Raw genomic sequence first — 15,986 nt, 5'->3', positions numbered from 1 at the left:
TCCCAAAGTGCTGGGGTTACGGGCTTGAGCTACCACGCCTGACCTTCATCCCTAATTCTTTATCTGCTGGAGACACTGTTCAAGGTCAAGAGAGACTCAGCCTGATGGTACCTGGGCCAGCCCATATCAGCCAATGGACCATGGATGTCCTGACAGAACAGTGTTCATTGCATAGACACTTCAGGCTTTTTTTATCTTTTTTGAGATGGAGTCTCACTCCGTCGCCCAGGCTGGAGTGCAGTGGCATGCTCACGGCCATCCCAGCGTCGACCTGCTGGGCTCAGGGGATCCTCCCTCCTCAGCCTTCCAAGTAGCTGTGTGCCACCACATCTGGCTAATTTTCAGATTTATAGTGGAGACGAGGTCTCTCCACGTTTCCCAGGCTGGTTTCGATCCCCTGGACTCAGGCAATCCTCTTGCCTCCACCTCCCAGAGTGCTGGGATTACAGGCATGAGCCCCTATGCCCAGCAAAGGACAGACCATTAATACAGGGGAAAAAAAAAAGATGTGCTCAGGGTAACTAAGCAGCACAGCAGCACCTTTGGAGTACCTGTATCAGCTGATAGACAACAGCAACCACAAACAATAGCAGACTTTTAGTCTCCAGTTATGAGTCTGTGCTTTGATTGAAGGTTCCTATACACTGGATTTTATTTTATTTTATTTTATTTTACTTTTTTTACTATTTTATTTTATTTTATTTTTATTTTATTTTATTGTAGAGATGAGGTCTCACTGCCCAGGCGGGTCTCGAACCTGCGGGCTCAGGCAATCCACTCACTTCAGCCTCCCAAAGGTGCGGGATTACAGGCTGAGATGACTTTTAAAAACGTTTCCTCACAGTTGGGCGCAGTGACTCATGCCTGTAATCCCAGCACTTTAAGAGGCAGAAGTGAAGGGATTGCCTGAGTCTAGGAGTTTGAGACCAGCCTGGTTAATTTGGTGAGACCTTGTCACTACAATAAATCAAAAAAATTAGCCGGTTGTGTTGGTGCATGCCTGTGATTCCAGCTACTTGGAAGGCTGAGGTGGAAGGATCACCTGAGCCCAGAGGGCTGAAGCTTCAGTGGCTGTGAGAGTGCCACTGCACCCTAGCTTGGGTGACAGTGAGACTCCGACTCAAAAAAAAAAAAAAAAAGTTTCCTCTCTAATCATCTACCTCCTCAGCCGTGGCTTTTGTTTTTGTAGTCTCTCTCTAATTTCATAAACTGACATAATTTCTTGTTCTGTTACAAACACATGCTACTCTAGTCCTTCAGTAAGTCCACTACACATTTTCTTTATGTCATATACAGACACTTTTTCTGCAGTGTTAACAACGTCATTTTCAGCATCACTATTACTGCCATCTCCTTGATTTAGAACCATTTTGACTATTTCACTATTGGTCAATAAACGAACAGCTGGAGCCTTATTATTGTTAAAAAACTTCGATAGTCACTTCATCCAGCTTACTGATGGACTCTGGTTTTTTGTTTTCCATATGTTAGGAAGTTAGACATCATTCTTTTTTCATTTAACATATGGAATCCTTCAAAGTCACCACCTTGTTCATTATCATCACTGAACATAGTTATGGGCCAGCAGCTGTGTCAGGCCTGGACAACTGTGTCTTTAGTCACTGTTTCAAGTGTTGGCAACAGCATATATGATATCCTGCATGCTAAACTCCTTTTGAAAACCTCCCACACCCATACCTCTGTTCATTGCTGATGGGCGTGCTGTTCAAGAAAGCATTTTTATATTTACTCTTCATTGATCTAAGGACACCCTGGTAACATGGTTGAATTTATGAAATCATATTTGAAGGAAAATACATGGCATCAACATTATTTTTTGATGAGAATATTTTATTTTATTTTTTGAGTTGGAGTCTCACTCTGTCACCCAGACTAGAGTGCAGTGGCACGTTCCCAGTCACTGCAGCCTCGACCTGCTGGACTCCGGGGATTCTTCCGCCTCAGCCTTCCAAATAGCCGGAACTATAGGTGCGTGCTACCACTCCTGGCTAATTTTTTGATTTATTGTAGCGACAAGGTCTCACCAAATTCCCCGGCGAGGGAGTGGGTATCTTAAACCCTCAGGCTTCCACTTGCCTCGGTCTCCCAAAGTGCTGGGATTATAGGCGGAGCCACCGAGCCCAGTCTGATGAGAATATTTTAGCTGGAGAATGAACAATACAGTTGTCAAGGAAGAACAAAATCTTGCCGTAGTTGTTCCGTCCCGCTTCCCTGCAGTAAGCATGAGTCACTGGTACAAAATGTTTGTGAAGCCAATCAGAAAAGATGTTCTGGCTGCACACAGTGGCTCACGCCAGTCCTCCCAGTTTTTTAGGTACTTTAGGAGGCTGAGGTGAGAGGATTGTCTGAGTCCAGGGGTTCGAGACCAGCCTGGGCAACTTGGTGAGACCTCGTCTCTACAATAAATCAAAAAATTAACTGGGCGTGGTGGCACACGACTGTAGTTCCAGCTACTTGGAAGTCTGAGGTGGAAGGGTCATCTGAGGCCAGCAGTTTGAGCATGCCACTGCACTCCAGCCTGGGCAACAGACAAGAGTGAAACTTCGCCTAAAAAAAAAAGAAAAAGAAAAGCACTTCATGATGCTAAAAATGAAGACCTTTTTTTTTTTTCTGAGTCGGAGTCTCACTCTGTTGCCCAGGCTGGAGGGCAGTGGCAGGCTGACAGCCACCACAGCCTCGACCTGCTGGGCTCAGGTGATCCTTCCACTTCAGACTTCCAAATTGCTGGAACTACAGGTATGTGCCACCATGCTTGACTAAAAATGAAGATCTTGATGGTGTATGGATGGGGTGGATCCATCAGTGTTACAGTGAATACGTGACACTTATTGGTACATTGATCATGAAACAAGAAAAGATCTGTTACAGTAAACTGAAAATGGAAAGGAAAGATGAATCTTCAATAGGTTGATGACAGTTAGGAAAAGGCATTAACTTTTTTTTTAATTGGAGTCTCTGTCGCCCTGGCTGGAGGGCAGTGGCATGCTCACTGCCACTGTAGCCTCGACTTGTGGGCTCAGGCGATCCTTCCACCTCAGCCTTCCAAGTTGCCACCACGCCCTGTTAATTTTTGATTTATTATAGAGATGAGATCTCGCCAAGTTGCCCAGGCTGGTCTCGACCCCTTGGGCTCAGGCAATTCTCTCACCTCAGCCTCCCAAAGTGCTGAGGTTATAGGCTTGAGCCACCGCACCCAGTCAAATTTTTAACAATTCATGGTGATAAAGCATTTGCTGATCATGAAGCAGTGAAGAAAGACATTGATGATTTTGCCAAGGTTATCACTGATGAAACTCTGATGCCAGAACAAGTCTATATTACTGATGAAGCATCACAGTTTTGGTGTTACTGCCCGAGAAAGACACTGACTACAGCTGATGAGAGAACCTCTAGAGGAATTAAGGATGCTACAGACAGAATATCTGCTGGGTTGTGCTAATGCAGAAGGTACACATAAGTGTAAACTTGCTGTGATAGGCAAAAGCTTGCATCTTCACTGTTTTCAGAGAGTGAATTTTTTTCTTTTCTTCTTTTTTTGCTTAGTGAGTCTATAACAGGCACAGGAAGGGGCAATGCTTGTCTCTATTAAAGGATGAGTAATGTAGGTAGAGAGGTGTTTATGAGGATTCATTATATGTTTTGAAAAATAATCTTGTATCCATTGGAGAACTTTTCTCATTCAAGCCCTTTGCTTCAAAAGTAAGGGGGTGATAAATTAACTTATTTAATAGACAAAAGATTCTTCTCCTTTTTTTTTAACGTTTAAATTTTTTATTTTAAAGTTGTGGGCTACAATTCAGGTTAGGCATACAAATATTCATTATGGAACTACCCTGAATTTTTCTTCTTTTTTTTTTTTTGAGTTGGAGTCTCACTCTGTCATCCAGACTGGAGTGCAATGACCGCTCCTGGCCACCGCAGTCTCGACCTGCTGGGCTCCGGTGATCCTTCCGCCTCAACCTTCCAAGTAGCTGGAACTACAGGCGTGCGCTACCATGTCTGGCTAATTTTTTGATTTATTGTGGAGATGAGGTTTCGCCAAGCTGCCCAGGGGCTCAGGCAATCCTCTCACCTCAGCCTCCCAAAGTGCTGGGATTACAGGCTGAGCCACTGAGCCTGGCTTTATTCTTCTTAATATATAAAGAACTCCTACAAATCAATAAGAAAGGCAATCTAGTAGAAAAATTAACAAAGAATGCAAACAAATAATTCACAGAAAAAAATAGAATGCCAATAAATGTTTTTAAAATTACACACACTCTCTACTAACCACAGAAATAAAAATGTAAGTGACAATAAATGAGATTATTTTTTAAACCTATCAGGTCAGCAAAATTAAGGAAGTAGTAAAGACCGGGCACAGTGGCTCAAGCCTATAATCCCAGCACTTTGGGAGGCTGAGGCGAGAGGACTGCCTGAGCCCACGGGTTCAAGACCAGCCTGGGCAACATGGTGAGACCTCGTCTCTACAATTAATCCAAAAATTAGTTGGGCGTGGTAGCACATGCCTGTAGTTTTGGCTACTTGGAAGGCTAAGGCGGAAGGATCGCTTGAGCCCGGAATGTCGAGGCTGCGGTAGCCATGAGTGTGCCACTGCACTCCAGCCTGGGCAACAGAGTGAGACTCCAACTCATAAAAAAAAAAAGGAAAGAAAGAAAGAAAGAAAGAAAGAAAGAAAGAAAGAAAGAAAGAAAGAAAGAAAGAAAGAAAGAAAAGAAAGAAAGAAAAAGAAAGAAAGAAAAAGAAAGATAGAAAGTTCAGGATTGAATGGAATTGTAAGAAAATGAAAACAGTCATCATGGTAGATGAAAGTATAAATCAGTAGAGTCTTTATAGAGGGCATTTTGGCAGCATTTGTTGCAATTCTAAGTGAACATACTTTCACCCAGAAATTCCAATTCCAGATTTTTTTCTAGAGAAATGCTTATTTATGGGCATAAATGTATAAGGCTACATTTATATAGAATTGTTTGCAATTGTGAAGAGTTAACCTAAATGTCCATCAAGTGGAAATTGACTAAATAATTTAATATAATTATATTGTGGAAATTGATTTAACTGTTTAGAAGAATGAGATAGATATACATGCCTATAGATATGGGACGATCTCTAAGATATATTAATAAAAAATAATTTTGCATTTATGTATTTTAAATATAGTAAATGTAAAATATATATCTCATTATTTAAAAATCTAAACAACACATTTATATGTACACTATGTATATAAATGCACTTTTAAATAGTCTGCATAAATAGAACTTACATTTTAAATTGTTATGTTACTACTTCCAATAAGGAGGATGAAACTGGGAGTGAGATGTGGATAATGAAGAGGAATTTCTTTTTTTATGCTATATATTTTTAATTTTTAAAAAAGTATGTATGTATATATTTATTTTGAGTTGGAGTGTCACTCCATTGCCCAGGCTGGAGTGCACACTCATGGCCACCACAGACTCTCAGGCGATCTTTCCACTTCAGTCTCCCAAGTAACTGGAACTACAGGCATTCTCCACCATGTCCAGCTAATTTTTTTATTTATTGTGTAGATGAGGTCTCGCCATATTGCTCAGGTTGCTCTCGAGCTTGTGGGCTCAGGTAATTCTCTCACCTCCACCTCCCAAAGTGTTGGGATTACAGGCGTGAGCCAACACACCAGGTTCCAAAAAATTTTTAATCCTGAGAATATGTTCTTGAATTGTTTTCTAAGAGAAAATCAGAGATGTGGGAACAGGTGTCATTCCAGAAACTACAAAGGTGCAGTTGAAGACTGTATCATAGAATCTCCCAATCAGACAGGGCAGGTAATGTTTATCTATTTTGAAGAGATCACACAGAGTACTGGTTGGCAAAGACATGGGTTTATGACTGCTTACAGAAGGGAGCCGATGTTGACCTTGGGTACAAAGCTCTCTACACCTTAATAGATGTGAGGAGAGATCTCTACTCTCAACATGGGAAAGGGAGCAAGACACTTCTCATTCTGTGCAAAGAAACAGGAACAAAGATGTTTACTCTCTTATTAACTGCCCTGAGTACGTGGGTGTGCATAGATCCAAGGGCATCTTCACCAGGTACAAATGGCCTTGGCCAAGGACCATCTTCCTGATCAGGGAACAGTCATCAACAGGGGAGGGGGAGTAAGGCATATGTCCTGCATTTACCCCACAGAGTCATATGTTGGGGTCAGAAGATGAAAGCCCTTTATGTCAAGCTCAAGTTTAAACCCATTCTGTGGGGCAGTGGAGAACTATTGAAGGGTCTAAGAAAAGAGATCAGATCTGTATTTTTTTTTTTGAGTTGGAGTCTTACTCTGTCACCCAGGTTGGAGTGCAGCGGCACGCTCACGGACACTGTAGCCTTGACCTGCTGGGCTCGAGTGATTCTTCTGCCCCAGCCTTCCAAGTAGCTGGACCCATAGATGCGTGTCACCATGCCTGGCTAATTTTTTTATTTATTGTAGAGTCGAGGTCTCGCCAAGTTGCCCAGGCTGGTCTCAAACCCCTGGGCTCAGACAATCCTTTTACCTCCCAAAGTGCTGAGATTATAGACTTGAGCCACCGCACCCAGCCCCAGACCTATATTTCTGATGACTGTTCCTGGCAGCAGCTAGAGAATAGGAATGTGACAGGTCACTATGTGTTTATTGAACTGATAGATGAGTCAATGGCTGATTGCTTGTGGGAAAGCCTAAGTGTGAAATCACAAGTGCCATCTCTGAGATGATTTTTTTTCTTTTTCCAAATCAGCTCAGAGAATGTATAAGCACCTTTAAAATCAGCTTGAAAAGTGAGGAAACTGGATTGAATGTAAGTCATGAGGTATAATCGTCTGCTTGGTATTATAGTTGAGTCTTGACTCCTTGGTGAAGTTTGTCAAAACCAATTTATTGGTAGTAACAAAGTAATGGTGTTTGCAAACAATTTACTTAGTAAAAGTGAGAACAGCCTCAATATTGTATCTCTAAGAGATTTATCTCCCACTTGCGCAGTTCTGATATGCTTTTTTCTGTGGTGGGCAAGGGAGGTTTCCAGGTGAGGTGCTGGAATGTCTCATTGAGCTTGAAATATCCAGAGGAATGTGTCTTACTTGTGACAAGTATCAGACTTGGATAAAATTTTAAGAGCCCTTCTCTTAAGAAAAGGAAAATTCTCCTTTTAAATCTAAAGTACTATAGAACTGAGTATGTTGTTTAAAACAGTTTTCCCGGCCGGGTGTGGTGGCTCATACCTATCATTCCAGTACTTTGGGCGTCTGAGGTCAGAGGATCGCCTGACCCCACAGGTTTAAGGCCAGCCTCGGCAACTTGGTGAGACCTCATCTCTACAATAAATAAAAAACAAAATTAGCCAGGCATGGTGGCGCATGCCTGTAGTTCCAGCTATTTGGAAGGCAAAGAGGGTAGGATTGCCTGAACCCAGCAGGTCGAGGCTGCGGTGGCCGGGAGCGTGCTACTGCACTCCAACCTAGGCAGCAGAGTGAGACTCCAACTCAAAAAAAAAAAAAGTTTTTCCTGTACCCCACATCTTTAAAATAAAACTATACATATAAAAAATAAAATAAAACAGCTTTCCCTCCATTCATCCTATTCCCAGGTAAAATTCTGGCCACTGACCCTGATGCTCTGGTCTTGACCAAGCATTACCAGTGGTTTGCTGGTAAACCAGTTTTCCAGAAAAAAACAAAAAAGCTCTAGTTTGTTCCATTTGTCAAGTTCCATGATGTAAAAGCTCTCATCATGGTTAATTTCAACCCATCAACGGTTTAACAATCAGCTTGCAAAATTCCCTTCTTTACCATCTGCTCTGGGAGGTGGTATGAGTTGCCCCAGGATATCATTGGTCCTTCACCTGGAAGTTCATTGTAGATGAAAACAAAAATCATGAGTTCTGTTCTAACTTAGGAAACAGCTTGTCTGTGGTGAAAGAATACTTTTAGCCTACCTCTCTCCTCTACTTTGTCAGGAGCTCTTCCTTTTTCATTTTTATTTTGTGAGTCACAGCCTCACTTTGTTGCCCATGGCTACTGCAGCCTCAACCTGCTGGGCTCAAGCAGTCCTTCTAACTCAGCCTTTCAAGTAGCTAAAACTACAGGTGCACGACACCATGCCCGGCTAATTTTTTGATTTTTTTCATAGGGAAGAGGTCTCACTATATTGCACAGGCTGGTATTGAACTCCTGGGCTCAGGCAATCCTCTCACCTCTGCCTCCCAAAGTGTTGGGATTACAGGCGTGAGGCAGGAACTCTCGATAGCACAATAACTTAAGTGGAAATAACCCCATTTTACAAAGGAGAAAACTGAAATCCAGAAAGAAGTAACTTGTCCAAGATCCCATAAAAGATAGTACATTTGACTGCATATTTTCTCTCCAGAAGAATGGGCCTCCCCCAAAGACCAAATGTATCAGTGAATGGGCGACATACCATTAGGATTAAATAGGGTGGCTCATGGGAAGGCAGTTTTGTACAGTCCTCTGGAGATTTTTTTTTTGTTTGTTTCTTGAGTTGGAGTCTCACTCTGTCACTCAGGATGGAGTGCAGTGGCACGCTCAGGGCCACCACAGCCTCAACCGGCTGGGTTCAGGTGATCCTTCCACCTCATCTTCCAAGTAGCTGGAACCACAAGCATGTGCAACCATGCCCAGCTGATATTTTGATTTATTGCAGAGACGAGGTCTCACCAAGTTGGACTGGGTTCAGGAAATCCTCGTGCCTCCACCTCCCAAAGTGCTGGGATTACAGGCATGAGCCACCGGACCTGGCTAATTCTCTGGAGTTATAAGGAAAAGAACATGACCTAGGTGTTTCCACAAAGATTTAATTCTCACAGCAACACTTTTACTGTTTATAAAAACACTAAATGCAAAGCAATTTGTTAATTGTGAAGTGCAAAACAAATGCTAGTTATATTGACAATAATCTCACTAATTCTTACAGTTGCCCTATGTCATAGGCAAGGTTATTTCCAGGCTGGAAATGGGGGTGCTGAGGGTCCCAGAGGTTAATTCAACTACTTGGGGCCTCATAGCCTGTGATGGATTGATTAAGGAACAGATCTGCTACCCATGTCTTCAAAAGCCCAGCATGTTCTATCACCTTGCTTCTTTGTTCAGGTCCTTTCTTCTCTACTGGATGGTGAGCCCTCTGAAGGCCAAGATCCCCCTTTGTCTCTGAAGACTTTATAGTTCACCATGCCAAAATTAGTTTTGATTTCCAGGAGGTAGGTTTTGGCTTGGCCTAGGAAAAGGATTTAGCGAATGCAGTCATCCAATGAATCCCCATACAAGTTCCTTCCGTAGCTCTCTGCGGCACGTGCCACCACATCTGGCTAATTGTTTTTTTTTTTTTTTTTTTTTAGTCAGAATCTCACTCTGTCGCCCAGGCTGGGGTGCAGTGGCACGTTCATGGCCACTGCAGCCTCGACCTGCTGGGCTCAGGCGATTCTTCTGGCTCAGGTTTTCAAGTAACCGGAACTACAGGCACAGGCCATCATGCCTAGCTGATATTTTGATTTATTATAGAGATGAAGTCTCACCAAGTTGCCTAGGCTGCTCTTGAACCCATGGGCTCAGGCAATCCTCTAACCTAGGCCTCCCAAAATACTGGGATTACAGGTTTGAGCCACCACGCCTGGCTCACAGACAGATTTTTTTTTTTTCCAGAAATCAGATAAGGCACTAGGAAATTGCAACCAAGTAGAAAATGTTGTTGACCATGTTACTGAAAAGCAGCCCAAGGCCGAAGGTGATGACTCATGCCTATAATCCCAGCACTTGGGAAGGTGAAGGTGAGAGGATTATCGAAGTGAGTGAGACTCCAGTTCAAAAAAAAGAAGCAATCAAAGTTTCCTATAAAAAGTGGACTGGAAGCAGCAACTTTGCACAGAGGGCCGCACATCTGTCAGATTCCTGACATGGGATTATGCTTCTAAATTCTCAGTCCACCCTCCATGGTTCACAGCCTCCCTCCCCAGCCACTCAGCTTGACCTGCTCACCCTTTAGTTTCTAATCTGCACCCGGTTGTCTTGATTTCCAGGCTTCTGGTGCCAGAACTTATTTTCTGCCTCATGGTCCATCTTCAACAACCTGCTGGGGAACAGAAGGAAGGCCAGAGTGTAACTAAGGATGAGGAGGGTGGCAGGAGGCGAGCCTGGAGTGCAATGTATGGGCAATATGTGGTAGATGCTGACTCACATTCAGACCTTTTTTTCCTAGTATGTCTGTCTGCTTTCACAAGTATATTTTGCATTCCTTGGGGACAGGAGCCAATTTCTGTTCCTCAGAGTAAACAAACCAGTGAGAGAATAAATATTTATTGAGTGAAGTCTATGAGATCTTAGAGGAGGCCTAGTGCAGCCTCAGTCGGGGTACTCTCCTTCTCTGGACATCACTGTGATAATCTTAAAATAAAGGTAGCAGCAAGGTACAAGCAGGGGTTGGCAAACTTTTCCTGTAAAGGATCAGAAAACAAATATTTTAGGCATTTATTTATTTATTTTTGAGTTGGAGTCTCACTGTTGCCCAGGCTGGAGTACAGTGGCATGCTCACAGCCACTGCAGCCTTAACCTGCTGGGCTCAGGTGATCCTTCCAAGTAGCTGGAACTACAGGCATGCATTACCACATCCAGCTTATTTTTTATTTTAATTTATTGTAGAGACAAGGTCTCACCAAGTTGCCCAGGCTGGTCTCAAACCCCCGGGTTCAGGCTTCGCCTCCGCCTTCCAAAGTGCTGGGATTACAGGTTGAGCCACCGCGCCCGGCCTATTTATTTATTTTTTAAGCGGAGTCTTACTCTGTCACCCAGCCTGGACAGCCTCGACCACAGTCTTGATCTCCTGGGTTCAGGCAATCCTTCTGCCTCAAGCCTCCCAAGTAGCTGGGACTACAGGCACACACCAACATGCCTGGCTAATTTTTAAAATTTTTTAAGAGATGCGGTCTCGCCATGTTGCCTGGGCTGGTCTCAAACTCCTGGACTCAAGCTATCCTCCTGCCTTAGCCTCCCAAAGTGCTGGGATTACAGGCGTGAGCCACCACACCTGGCCAAGACTTTTAGACCATATGGTCTCTGTGGGACTCCTCCACTATGCTGTTGTACCACAGTAGCAGGCACAGAACAGTGAGTGTGGATGTGTTTTAGTAAAACTTTATTTATAAAAATAAGTGACAGCCAGGCATGGTGGCTCATGTTTGTAATCCCAGCACTTTGAGAGGTGGAGGTGAGAAGATTGCCTGAGCCCAGGGGTTCGATATCAGCCTTGGCAACTTGGGAGACTTCATCTCTACAACACATCAAAAAGTTAGCCAGGTGTGGTGGCACATGCCTGTGGTTCCAGCTACTTGGAAGACTGAGGTGGATCACCTGAGCCCAGCAGGTTGAGACTGCAGTGGCCATGAGCATGCCACTGCAGTCTAACTTGAGTGACAATGAGAATCTGGCTCAAAAAAAATAAGTGACAGGCTAACTTATTTTGGTATAGAGGAAAGGGTGTGGTGTAGGGGACAAGGCTTTAGAAATTACATTAACCCCACATGGGCTTGACCCCTACCTTGGACACCAACTGTTTGATCTTAGGCAGGATAATAGATCTTGAGGTTGTTCAGTCATAAAAACCAGGATGATAATACTAGCTGTGCAAGGAAGGTTGCAGGGGGTACTAAAAAAAAAATGTATACATGTCCTTTTTAGGGGGGGAGGTTGGAATCTCACTCTGTCTCCCAGGCTGGAGTGCAGTGGCATACTCATGGCCACCGCAACCTTGAACTACTGGGCTCAGGTGATCCTTCCACCTCAGCCTTCCAAGTAGCTGGAACTACAGGCATGCACCACCATGCCTGGTTAATTTTTTTGATTTATTGCAGAGATAAGGTCTCACCAAGTTGCACAAGCTGTTCTCAAACCCATGGGCTCAGGCAATCCTCTCACCTCAGCCTCCCAGGGTGCTGGGATTATAGGTGTGAGCTACTGTGCCCGGCCTGTATGCATACACATCTTAACAGATGTTATGTATGTATTACTTTTTGAAGTTGAATTAAATCACGGTAGCAATGTGTAGTTGACATTCATATAACTCTACTTCTGCCATTTTCTTTGACTGACCTGCCTGTCACATGGTGACACTAGCATTCATTTGATTAATGCCATCTTTTGAGCGAACATCATACTTAACATGTATACACATTTCTTTGGCACTCCCTTTTTGATAATTGGGTGAATACATATCAAGTACTTATCCTAGGGCCTGGCATGTGTAGTCATTGCAGCTTTCATTATTATTTTCATAATTCTGGCTCTACTATTCAAGAAGTCTACGAGTTCAAGGATTCTGCTGGTATTTTTAGTTCAGGCTTTTCTGAGACACAGGCTGACAACTTCTAGGTGACACTTCCTCTGCGAAACAATAAACAATTTGAGCAGATTCCTTATCCAGACTTAAGCCATGAGGATAAAGAGAAGACTTGGGACAGTATTATTATTATTATTTTTTTGAGTCAGAGTCTTACTCTGTTGCCCAGGCTAGAGTGCAGTGGCACGATCACAGCTACTGTAGCCTCCACCTATTGGGCTCAGGTGATCTTTCCACCTTAACCTTCCAAGTAGCTGGAAATATAGGTGTGCGCCACCCAGCCTGGCTACTTTTTATTTATTTGTTTATTGTAGAGATGAGGTCTTGCCAAGTTGCCCAGGCTGGTCTCAAACCTGTGGACTCAGGCAATCCTCTTGCCTCGGCCTCCCAGAGTGCTGGGATTACAAGCATGAGCCACCATGCCTGGCCTTACTTTACATTTCTTAGTTTTTGTACATGCCAAATAAAATTTTCACAGCAAGAGTGTTTTTTTTTTTTTTTAAATTTTGAGTCAGAGTCTCACTCTGTCACCCAGGCTGGAGTGCAGTGATTTACTGTAGGGACGAGGTCTCATCAAGTTGCTCAGGCTGGTCTCGAATCTGGGCTCAGTCAATCCTCTTGGCTCCACCTCTCAAAGTGCTGAAATTACAGGTGTGAGCCACCACTCCTGGCTAGGGGACATATTCTAAATAGGTTGGTGAAACTTCACTTTTGTAAATGCCAGTCTGGGCACCACCCTCTGGCATGTCTTTCCAAGCTGCCTGGGCCTGCCTGCCTTGAACTTCAGGTACCCTCTGTGCATCGCCCCAGCTCTTGCATTTGTTCCCCCTGAGGCTTCCATCTGAGGGTTTCTAATCTAGCCTGTTGGAACACAGGAAACACAGGCCTGCAGGTTAGGTGCAGGGCATGGACCATAAAGGTGCAGTGGCATCATGTTATTCAAGGCAGGAAATAGGCAGGTCTTTTGGGACCTGGGGAGTGATGAGGAACTGATGGTGATATTCCCATGTTGAGAGGCTATTATGTAGAGATTGAGCACCTGCCCTGATGTCGTATTGTCTAGGTGTGAATGCTGGCTCTTCACTCGTTAGCTGTGGGACCCTGGGCAGGTGTTTGCTACCTAAAGCATAAATGGAGATTGTATGACAATGACACAAGACACAAGAGCGCAGTAAGAATGAACTATGACTATTTCTTCCATCTGAGAAGCAGCTTGATGTCTCCATCCAAGATGAGCTGCTGAGTGGCACCTCTGCTCCCTCTCTCCAGAATGCACACCTATCACCTTGTACATGGCCCCAGATGCTTACCTCAGCCTGGGTGTTTACATGACTGTTGTGTTGAATGAATGTATGATTTGATTTCTTTTTTTTTTTTTTTTTGAGTTGTAGTCTCACTCTGTTGCCCAGGTTGGAGTGCAGTGGCATGCTCATAGCCACCACAGCCTTGACCTGTTGGGCTCAAGCAATTCTTCCACCTCAGCCTTCCAAGTACCTAGAACCACAGGTGTGTATCACCACGCCTGGCTAATCTTTTGATTTATTGTAGAGATGAGGTCACACCAAGTTGCCCAGGCTGGTCTTGAACCCCGGACTCATTCAATCCTCTTGTCTTCGCCTCCCAAAGTGCTGGGATTACAGACGTGAGCCACTGCACCTGGCTTGATTTGATTTCTGAATAGCTCTTCTTAGTATTCACTCGGTTATTTCTTTCATTCATTCATTAGTTTATTCAAACCATGTATCTATTCATCCCACATTAATTGGGCATCTACTATGTGCCAGGCATTATGCTTGGTGCTCAGATTACAAATAAGACTTGGTGTTTGCCTCCAGGGAGTTGCTCATCAAGCAGATGATAGATAAGCAAACAATTACAATCTAGTACAAAAGTGTCTGTGATGCAGACACATATATAGAGGAGGTGATGAAGTCAGGGGAGGTTCTGGCAGGATGTGGTACTAAAATTTGCTTTTAGGCTGGGCATGGTGGCTCAAGCCTGTAATCCCAGCACTTTGGGAGGCCGAGGCGAGAGGATCACCTAAGCTCAGGGGTTCGAGACCAGCCTGGGCAACTTGGTGAGAACTCGTGGTATGTGCCTGTAGTTCTAGCTACTTGGAAGTCTGAGACAAAAGGATTGCCTGAGCCCAGTAGGTTGAGGCTGTGGTGGCCAGGAGTGTGCCACTGTCCTTCAGCCTGGGCGACAGAGTAAGACTCCAACTAATGGTGGTGGGGGCCTATAGTTGCTACTTGGGAGGCTGAGGCAGAAGGATGACCTGAGTCCAGGAAAGTGAGCTGTGATCCTGCCACTGCACTCCAGCACTCCAGCCTGGGTGACAGAGTGAGACCCCTGACTCAAAAAGAAAAAGAAAAAGAAAAAGCTGATGAGAGCGTTTGGGGGAAGAATGTTCCAAGTAGAGGAAAAAACACATTGAAATCTTGTGATTTATTCCAAGGAATTTGTGTGACTGGAGTATGGGGAGTAAGGAGAGAGTTTGGGGTTCCATAATATGGAGAGGAAAGTAAGAGGAGTCAGATAATAAAAGACCTCATGAACCAGACTAAATGGCTTCAATTTAATCTTTATTCTGAGGACAGTGGGGGACTTTGAAAGATACAAGCAGGGAGTGACAGGTCGGGTGTGTGCAAGGGATGTGAGGAGCTGAGGTGAGTTCCACTGCCGCAGGGATGCGGGGAGCCTTCTGGAGACTTCCTCCACACATCAGCTCTGTGGCCACTGCAGTCAGAAACCCAGGGTGCGAGGCACTGCTATATTTTTTCTGTTTTGCATTTTGTTTTTTAGTTTTTGGACCAAACCGTAAGAAGATGTCATTTACACTCTGAAGAGTGTTTTGCCCAGGGCAGAATTGGACATCAGGCCCGAACTGCTGTGCAGTGACAGGTTGCTCTACGAATTGAGGTACTTGGTGTGAATAGGCAATTAATGGTCCCAACTGTTTCATGGAAAACTCGGAACTTCTGCGCTAAACTCCTTCAGGGTATGTTTTTCTATTTCCCAGTCCTGGGTAATTGCTCCCTGAACTGCGCTCCTTGGTGTTCTATTCAGTCCTTGGCTTACCCCCACCTGCCTCAGACACAGGTACCGAGAGTCTGTCTTTCTTGTCAGAGTCCTAGCCTTTCTGATAGCAAGCATGGGCGCTCACGTGGTCTTGTGTCCTCCACAGCATGCTGTAAAGTTGCTTGCCCATGGTAGATGCTAAATTAAGGTGTGCTGCTTTAAATATGATTTTTTAAAAAATCCCTTCTTTATTGTATGGGTGAGAAATTTAAGAAGGAGGGAAAGAGCAAGGTAGAAGGAGGGTTGGGCACAATGGTTCTTGTCTATAATCCCAGCATTTTGAGAGGCTGATGCGGAAGGACTGCTTAAGGTCAGGAGTTCAAGACCTGCCTGGACAACATAGCGAGACCCAGTGTCTACAAAGAATGAAAAAAATCAGCTGAGCTTGGCGGTGCAGACATGTAGTCCTGTCTACTTGGGAGGCTGAGGCAAGAGGCTTGCTTGAGCCCAAGGAATTTAAGGCTATGGTGAGGTATGATTGAGTCACTGCACTCTAGCCCAGGCAACAGAGTAAGACCCTGTCTCAAAAAAAAA

Source organism: Carlito syrichta, unplaced genomic scaffold, assembly GCF_000164805.1.
Source record: "Carlito syrichta isolate Samal-C Ts95f unplaced genomic scaffold, Tarsius_syrichta-2.0.1 Scaffold314774, whole genome shotgun sequence".
Taxonomy (NCBI): domain Eukaryota; kingdom Metazoa; phylum Chordata; class Mammalia; order Primates; family Tarsiidae; genus Carlito; species Carlito syrichta.
Note: the sequence above shows the minus strand (reverse complement) of the source record.